The following is an 8,929-nucleotide window of genomic DNA, read 5'->3' as shown; positions in this document are numbered from 1 at the left end:
AGTGGCTGGCGGGGTGGGACTCGACGCTCTGCGAGGCTGACTCACGGGGAAGGGTGCCGGTTTGCACCTGCCGGCCTCCCCGAGAAGGCCGCTGTGTGCCTGCGGTGTGCGCTGGCTGGAGTGCAGGTGGACTGCAGTGTCGGGGCCCTGTTGGGGCACTGTGTTGGTCTCTCTGACTCACAGAAGAGAAGAGAATGAGAGCTCAAGAGCCTCGCTTCCAAGATGACAAAGAAAAGAAGAAAAGACAGAAGCCTATTCCCTGCAAGAACTGCACCTTGTGCGTGCCCAAGGACAACGCTATTAAGAAGTTCGTCATCCGAAACATAGTAGAGGCTGCAGCCATCAGGGACACCTCCGAAGCAAATGTCTTCAACGCCCGTGTGCTCCCCACGCTGTATGTGAAGCCACATTACTGTAGGAGTTGTGCCACTCATAGCAAGGGAGTCAGGAACCGAACTCGTGAAGCTCGGAAGGACCGAACACCCCCACCCCAATTTAGACCTGTGGGTATTCACCCTCACCCTCCACCAAAAAGGTGTTGAATCTTTATGGACTGGAACTGCCCTCTGAAAAAAAATATTAAAATGCAGGGGTCAGCAGGTGGCGTGGTGATTAAGGGTGATGGACTTCCACATGTTAGACCGCAGTTCGAGTCCCGGACCTGGTGGCTTGCTTTCTCACTTTCCTTCTCTCTCTCTCTTGCTCTGTTCCTTTCCCGTCAAATTAAAATAAATAAATAAAGTTAAATAAAATTATTCTAACAAATTTAAAAATTTTTAATTAAATGCAGATATACATTTAAAAAAAGAGAGCCAGGGACAGCAGTTAGCATACTGGCTATATCGCTGAACTCCCATGTAGTCAACCATGGTTCGAGTCCCAGACCCAGTGACTTAAACCCACACCAGGCATGTGTGCGTGTGTACCCAAGATGCCGAGAGGAGAATGGAGGAGAAGGGACTGCAGCGTGGCCATCCCCTCGGGGGATGATTTCTCACTTTCTGTCTGTCTTTCTGGAGAGCGCATGTGCCCTATAGCAAAAACCTCTCCAAAAAAAAAGAGAGAGAGAAAGAATGAGAGAACTTTCTCGGGGGACAGAAGTATTCTCAGAGCAGACCCTGCCAATGGCTGCACCTTAAAGCGCGTAAACCTACTGGAAGTCACTGAACTCCGTAAGGACCAACAGGTGAACGACTTAACCCTCAGGGAGGAGGTAACTGTCCCCTGGCTCCTCCTTCCCCAGAATAATGGCAAAGTACCTAGCATGGGCTCCGACCCTGGCATGACCTGCCCCGCCCCCCCAGTGATCACTGACCTGCTTGCTGTTCCTTCATCACACCAGGCACCTCCCACCCCGGGGCCTCTGCACTGGCTGTTCCCTTTATCTAAAAGGCTTCTCCCTCAGAGCTGTGTGACTCACTGCGTCACCTCCTTAGAGAGGACTTTCCAGACCACCCTGTTTAACTTTATTTGTTATTATTTTCCAATTTGACCAGAGAGAGACAGAGAGGGAAAGTGAGAGAGCAAGGTACCAGGTCTGGACTCCCGCAGGCCAGCCATGGGGAGTCCAGGACGCCCTTGACCCCCACGCCACCTGCCAGCCCCCAGCCCACCCTATTTCAACCGCACCCCTCCTTCTGACCCAGCCCTCACTTCCAGTCCCCACCCCAGCTTTTCTTCTGTCCATGGCACTTACTGCCCCGAATCACTGCTGTGGAGGTGGCCCCCGTGCCCAAATTCATGTGCTGAGGCTCAGCTGAGAAGGCATTACGCGGAAACTAATACCTTCAGGGTGTCAAAAGCTGGGGTCTTTAGGGAGAGAGCAGGATTAAAGGCAGGGGGGCTCCCATGATCGAGTCCTGGTGAGTTTAGAAAGAGAGAGGATAAGAAGAGACTCATGGGCAAAACAGGCGGGGTCTCCATAACCCTGGCCTGCTGTCCAGAGTTCAGAGGCTTCTGGGGGGTTTGCCCAGCTCTGAGGTGCAGCCACGGGCAGGGTCTGCTCTGAGAATACTTCCATGCCCTGAGAATGTTCTCTCATTCTCTCTTCGTTCTTCTGCGAGTCAGAGAGAGACAAAGCACCCCAACAGGGCCCCGACCCTGCAGTCCACCTGCAGCATCAGCCAGCTCACACCCTAGTCGCTCACGACCGGACATCCGCCCTGAGTGGCCTTGGGACCCCACTAGTAGGAAAACTCCCCAGAGGTGGCCCCTGGATCCTCAAACCATGAGCTCCATACACCTCTGTTCTCTTAAATTACCCAGACTTGGGTATTTTCTGAGGTGAGCAACACAATAGACTAGTTTATGAGACCAGCAGTTGGCGTAATGGCTATGTCTCTGGACTCCCACATAGTCAACCACAGTTCGAGTCCCGGACCCAGTGGCTTAAACACACGCCAGGCACATGTGCTTGCGTGCCCAAGATCCCAAGAGGAGAATGGAAGAGAAGGGATTGTGGCATGGCCATCCCCACTGAGGGGTGATTTCTCACTTTCTGTCTCTTGTCTTACTGGCAAGTGCATGCTCCCTATAGCAAAAACCTCTTTAAAAAAAAAAAAAGGACTAGTTTTCTTATGTATCTCTCATGTTCCCACCTGTGCTTCACTCCCCCACCCTGTACTAGAACATGAGCTCCAAGAGGGCAGGGCCTCTGCCTTGTTTATAGGTGTGTCCCCAGCACTGACGTAGGGGCTAGCACGTCGTCGGGACTCAGTGCCTGCTGGCTGAGGGAATGAGCGGTGGAGCTGGGTGTCCTGTGTCTGAGCTCCCGGCTAAAGGAGGAGCAGGCAGGCTGGGACTGGGACAGCTGAGGTCCTCCTGCTCTGCACTAGCCCTGCAAGCCCGGTGGGTGGGAGTGGCTGCAGACACAGCAGCGACAGGCACAGCACATGCTGTTGGACCTGCACATCCCAACCCCAGGAACATCTAGTAAGGCACCCAGCAAGCAACGGAGACCTCAAGGGCTGGGCAGGGGCCAGAGGAAGCCAGGCTTTGCAGCCTGACCCCAGCAGCCTGTCCCCACCGGACTGCCAGGACCCGCCACATGCATGATCAGAGAATGCCACCACACCCAGCCTCTGTTTAGAAATCCATTCATTCGCAAATGCTGAGCACCTCCTCTGTGCTGGGCCCTGAGCTGGGCAGTGCTGGGGGCACAGTGGTAACTAAGACAGTTCCGCTCACCTCCTGAGGCTCCCAGTCCAGTCAAGGAGACAGACCAGTCTCCAGGTGACAACCCGGAGTGAACAGGGCTGGAACAGGGTATCTCTGGGAGCCGAGGGGGAGCACCTGTCTCCATCTGAGAGAATCAGAGGGCTTTCTGGGGGAGGTGACACCTGAGATCTGCAGTACTAGTAGGGAACAGCCAGGGAAGGGGAGGAACTTGCAAAGGCTGTGCAGAAAGAGGCTGTGAGGCAGTCTCTAAGAGGAGGAGCTCAGAGACGCCAACCTAGTCCAGTGGTTTCCAAGGAGGGGTGCTTTTGGCAAGGACTGAGACAATTTTGGTTGTCGCAACCAGGGAGGGGTGTGTATGTGATTGATATCTCGTGTGTACCAGCCAGAGATGCCAGTAAACATTTTCAGATGCACAGGATAGCACCTCCCCACACCTCATAAAGAACTACCCATCCAAAGTGCCAAAGTACTGAGCCTCAGAAATCCCAGTCCAGGACCAGCAGGTGGCATGGTAGTTAAGGACCTTGACTCCCTCATGGTCAACTGCAGCTTGAATCCCAGACCTGGTGGCTTGCTTTATTTCTCTCTCTCTGTCTCTCTCTGGTCAAACTGAATAATAATAATAATAAATACAGTAAACAAATAATTATTTTAAAAGAGAGAGAGAGAGAAATCCCAGCCCAGTCTGAAGAAAAGAGATCACACGAGGCCTTGATCTGCTAAAGAATCTGAATTCAGGAACCAGCAGTTAGCATAATGGCTATGTCGCTGGACTCCCACGTAGTCGACCCCGGTTCGCGTCCCGGACCCGGTGGCTTAAAACTCAAGTCAGGCGCATGTGCGTGCGTGCGTGCGTGCCCAAGATCCTGAGAGGAGAATGGAGGAGAAGGGATTGTGGCGTGACCATCCTCCCTGGGGAGTGATTTCTCGCTTTCTGTCTCTCTGTCTCTCTCTGTCTGTCTGGCAAGCACACGCGCCCTATAGCAAAAACCTCTCCAAAAAAAAAAAAAAAGAATCTGAATTCTATTAAGAAATCAAAGGGCTAAGTCTAGGAAGATTTTAAGCAGAGATGGGACCGGAGAAGATCTGGATATGTCTGGAAGTTCAGGGAGATCTGAGACCTGGTCTCTCAGACACTCTCCTCCACCCAATAAATCAACAGACACTTACAGGAGGAAGACCTTTCAACAAGACTGCAAAGCCCCTGAAGATAGGGACTGAGTCTTCACTTCGACACATTTCCTGAGCTGCCCCAGGTTGGGCCCTAGTTGGGGTTGCTTAAAAGACTCAGACCAGGCAGGTTGAGTTCCTTCATGCAAATTTCACCACGGTGTCTCCCCCAGGTAATATTATTTGCCCCTCCTCTAGGCAGACTTCTGTCACCACCCCAGTCATCTAGGCTCATAACCTTGCTTTACACGTCCACTATCCTCCCCTACGTGGCTGGCCACCTGTGTGGCCCACCACAGGGCTGGCCCTCATCTTCAACTCCTCCATTCACCACCGGAGAAAGGAAGGCCCAGAGGGAAAAGAATTTGCCCAAGGTCACCCAGAGAATCAGCTTCATTCTCCCCTTCTAACCTGCACTTTTTTTCCCCCAGCTGCCTCCCACATGTCAGTGACATCCCAGTGGGTGGGTCGACAGCACCTTGCTGTCACTCCAACGATTCCCCAAATGCAGGAGCAGTGGCTGCCTGAACTGGTATGCTCCGTAGCCTCAGAGTAGTTTAGACAGTAACGAAGTCATCAATACCTGAACTAATACCGCTACAGGACTAGTTTAAGCTAAAAGCACAAGACTAGCAGCCTGAATCACTCTGGATCAGCGATGTCTGGTAACTTGTGCCTGAATGGATCCCAAACCCAACAGGAATGACCTTCTGCAAGCATCTCAGTCTCACTGCTCCTTGGATTCCCATCTGTGAAATGGGTCTTCCACAGCCCATGCCCTCACTCAGGGTGCTAACCTGTCTTCTCCCAAAGCTCGAAAACTCCCAGTTAATCATTGCCCACACCTCAAGTACTGTGAGTAAGACCCTGAACGCCAGATCACTCTAGGAACTATCTTGGAACCTGGAAACGCGAGGTCAAGAACCCGGGGCACCTGGGTACAAGTCTGCGGTCCACCGCGCCACTGTCTCCAAGGCTCGAGCAGTAAGCCTGGGGGCAGCCTGGCGCGAGCTTGCAGGGAACCCGGCGCGCAACAGGCCTCGTTCCCGGCACTGTCCGGCCTCCCGGGCGGCCCGACCCCGCCTGGGCCCGGTATTCAAGGTCCCTCTGGGCACGGAGCCCCCAGGGCACGGGATTCCGCGAAAAGGGGCAAGACACGCCCTATAAGAGGCCCCCCGGCTGGGGAAGAATCCCCTCAGGCCCTTCTCGGCCTCCGTACCGCCAGCCCCGCCCCGTCCCCGGCGGCGCCAGCGCGATCGCGCGAGATTTCGCACTTCAGCCAACCCACCAAGCCACCGTATCTACCAAGAGCACTTCAGCCGCCCCGACTTGGCAAGGCCACTTCCGGTACGAAAGGCCCAACCTGGCCACCGTACTCCGCCTCCCCGCGCCCCCCACCTTAGCCCGTTCGTTTTCACCTAGTAGAAATACTGCGTGGCTCCGAGCTCCCGGGGCTTTCTCGGCCAATATTTGTGCTTGACACAAGGTCTATGCCTTCCGTCTCCTCGAATAACCCGGCGTTATATGAGCCTTCCAGGCCAGCCCTCCCGCTTCGCCCCGCCGATTTTTCGACTCCTTCCGTTCCATGCTTCTTGAGCTTTCCCGGCCACCGTCGTGCTTCAAAACACCCATTCGAACCAGGCCCCTCCTCTGTTAAGAGATCCTCTCCGGCCACCGTACTGGGACTCGGAGAAAAAGGCCTGTGCCCAGTGACTTCTACTGACTCCTCTTCCTATGCAGCCCTTTCCTCAAACAGGTGCTCTACGGTCATAGGGTTCTCTGCATTCAGAGTTCCCATCTCAGGATTCCCACGGCCACCGACCTCGGAACGGGACTGTCCGCTGCTTCCCCAAGCCTTCCCCAAGCTAGTTTAGCGCGCACGCGCGTCCCGCTGTTTGGTCTTTGCTAACCTGCAGCCTTGGACTCGGTTTCGTGGGAGCTTCGAACCCCATAATTTTTAATTAGCTGTATCTCTTCCCACATCGCCAAGCGTGGGCACGTGCTGAGAGACTCTTGGCCTGAAGAGTGTGTTGTGGAGGCCCAGAGGGGACTACACTGACGAGTTGAGTGATCTGGCTCGGGTTCAAACTTTGTTCGCGCTGCTGATCAGCTAAATGATCCCAGACACGTCACAAATCTCTCTGTGTTTCAGTTTCTTCCTCTTTTTTTTTTTTTAATTATTTACCTATTTGATATTAGTTGTTTTTATTATTTTTTAATTTGACCATAGAAAGAGAAAGGGATAGTGAGGCAGTAAGCTGCCAGGTCCAGGACTCGAACCGTGGTCAGCCATATGGGAGTCTAGCGCCTTCACTACCACCACCTGTCGACCAAGTTTCTTCTTTAAAAAAAAAAAAAAAATTAACTTTTAATTTGACCAGAGAGGGACAGAGAGAGAATGTGAGGTCCAGGACTTGAACTGTGGCCATGTGGGAGTCCGTCGCCCTTAACTACCACATCACCTACTGGCCCCCCATCCTCTTTTGAAACTAGGGATTACTATTTTTTTTAAAGCTTTTTGATGTAGGATGTGTGCATTCACTGGAGAAAAGAAGCAGTGAAGAAAAGTGAAAAATTGGGAGCCAGCAGGTGGCATGGTGGTTAAAGCGCTGGACATTCCCACATGGCTGACCACAGTTTGAGTCCCAGACCTGGTGGCTTGCTTTCTCACTTTCCCTTTCTCTCTCTCTCTCTGGTCAAATTGAAATAAATGAATGAATAAATAATTTTTTTTTAAAGTGAGAAATCATCCTACACAGGGATAGCCTCATTGCAATCCCCTCTTGGGATTTTGGGTACAGTGTGATTTTCAAGCCGGGGTCTGGGACTTGAACCACAGTGGACTGTAAGAGAATCCAGCACCTTGACACCAGGTCAAATACTGGCCCTGGGATTATAATATTAATAGTATCCACTATCCTTTTCTCCCCTTCGTCCTGCAAGGTTTGGGGAAGATCGGTAAAATGACAAGTATAAAGCACGCCTCGGTCCCCCCACACCCCCTGCACACTTTGTGTCATTGCTGTCAAGGATAGATTTCTCTCCCACTTTGAGCAGACCCGGGACTGTCATGATCACTTCTGTGTCTCCAGCACGGCCCTGAGATGATAGCAAGTGAAAGGCTGTGACGAACTCAGACCTAATGCAAGGGCAAGAAGGAACCTTTGAAACCTTGCCAAGTCCTCTTCTGTTTCAGACGATAAAGGGGGTAGTAACAGTTCTGTGTGTGTGGAGGCCCAGTCTCTAAGTCCAAGGGTGACATGAACACGGCAAGTAAGTCGGCCAGGCAGGAGCCCCGCTGCCGTGGTGCCCAGTAGTACGATGCCCTGCAAGGCTGAGAGCCACACCCCCAGGGCCCCCGTAAGTCTCCATATTGGTGAGAGGACCCCAGATCCTGAAGAGCTGGAGGGTTGGGGCAAGGGGATCACAGTGAGATGAGCCCCTGCTGCAGGTGCTTCTCTCTTGTCCGTATATGCTCTCACATTTTTTTTTTTTTTGGAGAGATTTTTCACTGTAGGGCGCATGTGCTCGCCAGACAGACAGCGAGAGACATAGAGACAGAAAGCGAGAAATCACCCCCCAGGGGGGATGGTCACGCCACAATCCCTTCTCCATTCTCCTCTCGGGATCTTGGGCACGCACGCACATGCGCCCGGCGTGAGTTTTAAGCCACCGGGTCCGGGACATGAACCGCGGTCAACTACGTGGGAGTCCAGCGACATAGCCATTATGCTAACTGCTGGTTCCCCCTGCTCTCACTTTTTTAAGTCCTCCAACGATTGAGATTTTGTGGGTCTGAAGGTTATACGTTTGGAGAGGCAGTTTTTTCCCGTGAGTTTATTTCTTCCATGAAAGACCGACAAGCACCTAACAGGCTTGTTTCATGCCATGACGCACCCCCAGCCTTAGCCAGCCCAGATCATAGGCAGATGTGCATGGGCCCAGTGTGCAAAGGGAAAGCTGGGGGTGGGGGTGGGGCAGCAGGAGGTGTGGTGGTTAAAGGTGCTGGATTCCCACGTGGCCTACAGTGACTCAAGTCCCGGACCTGGCAGTTTGCTTTCCCACTTTCCTGTTCTCTCCCTGGTCAAAATTTTAAAAATAGTAATAACAAATGAAATTAAATAGCTAATTATTTTCTTATAAAATGGAAAGCTGGGGACACAAACCCAGGACTAAACTCAGTAAGATTACAAGTGAACCCACCTGGGTTCATAAACCATAAACCGTAGCATTTCCCACAGCAACACCTTTTCATTGTTCTTTATAAGCCAGAGGACAAGTGTGCTCACCAGAGACAGAAGGCAACTTCCAGGGACCAGCAGTTGGTGTAATGGCTACATCACTAGACTCCCATGCAGCTGACTGTGGTTCGAGTCCTGGACCCAGTGGCTTAGACTCACGCCGGCCGCGTGTGCGTGCGTGCCCAAGATCCCGAGAGGAGAACGGAGGAAAAGGGGTTGCGGCGTGGCCATCCCCCCTGGGGGTGGTTTCTCGCTTTCTGTCTCTCTCTCTCTCTCTCTCTTTCTGGCGAACACACACGCCCTATAGCAAAAACCTATTTAAAAAAAGAAAAAAGAAAAAA

The sequence above is a fragment of the Tupaia chinensis genome, unplaced genomic scaffold (assembly GCF_000334495.1).
Source record: "Tupaia chinensis unplaced genomic scaffold, TupChi_1.0 Scaffold000067_1, whole genome shotgun sequence".
In the NCBI taxonomy this organism is placed as follows: Eukaryota; Metazoa; Chordata; class Mammalia; order Scandentia; family Tupaiidae; genus Tupaia; species Tupaia belangeri.
Note: the sequence above shows the minus strand (reverse complement) of the source record.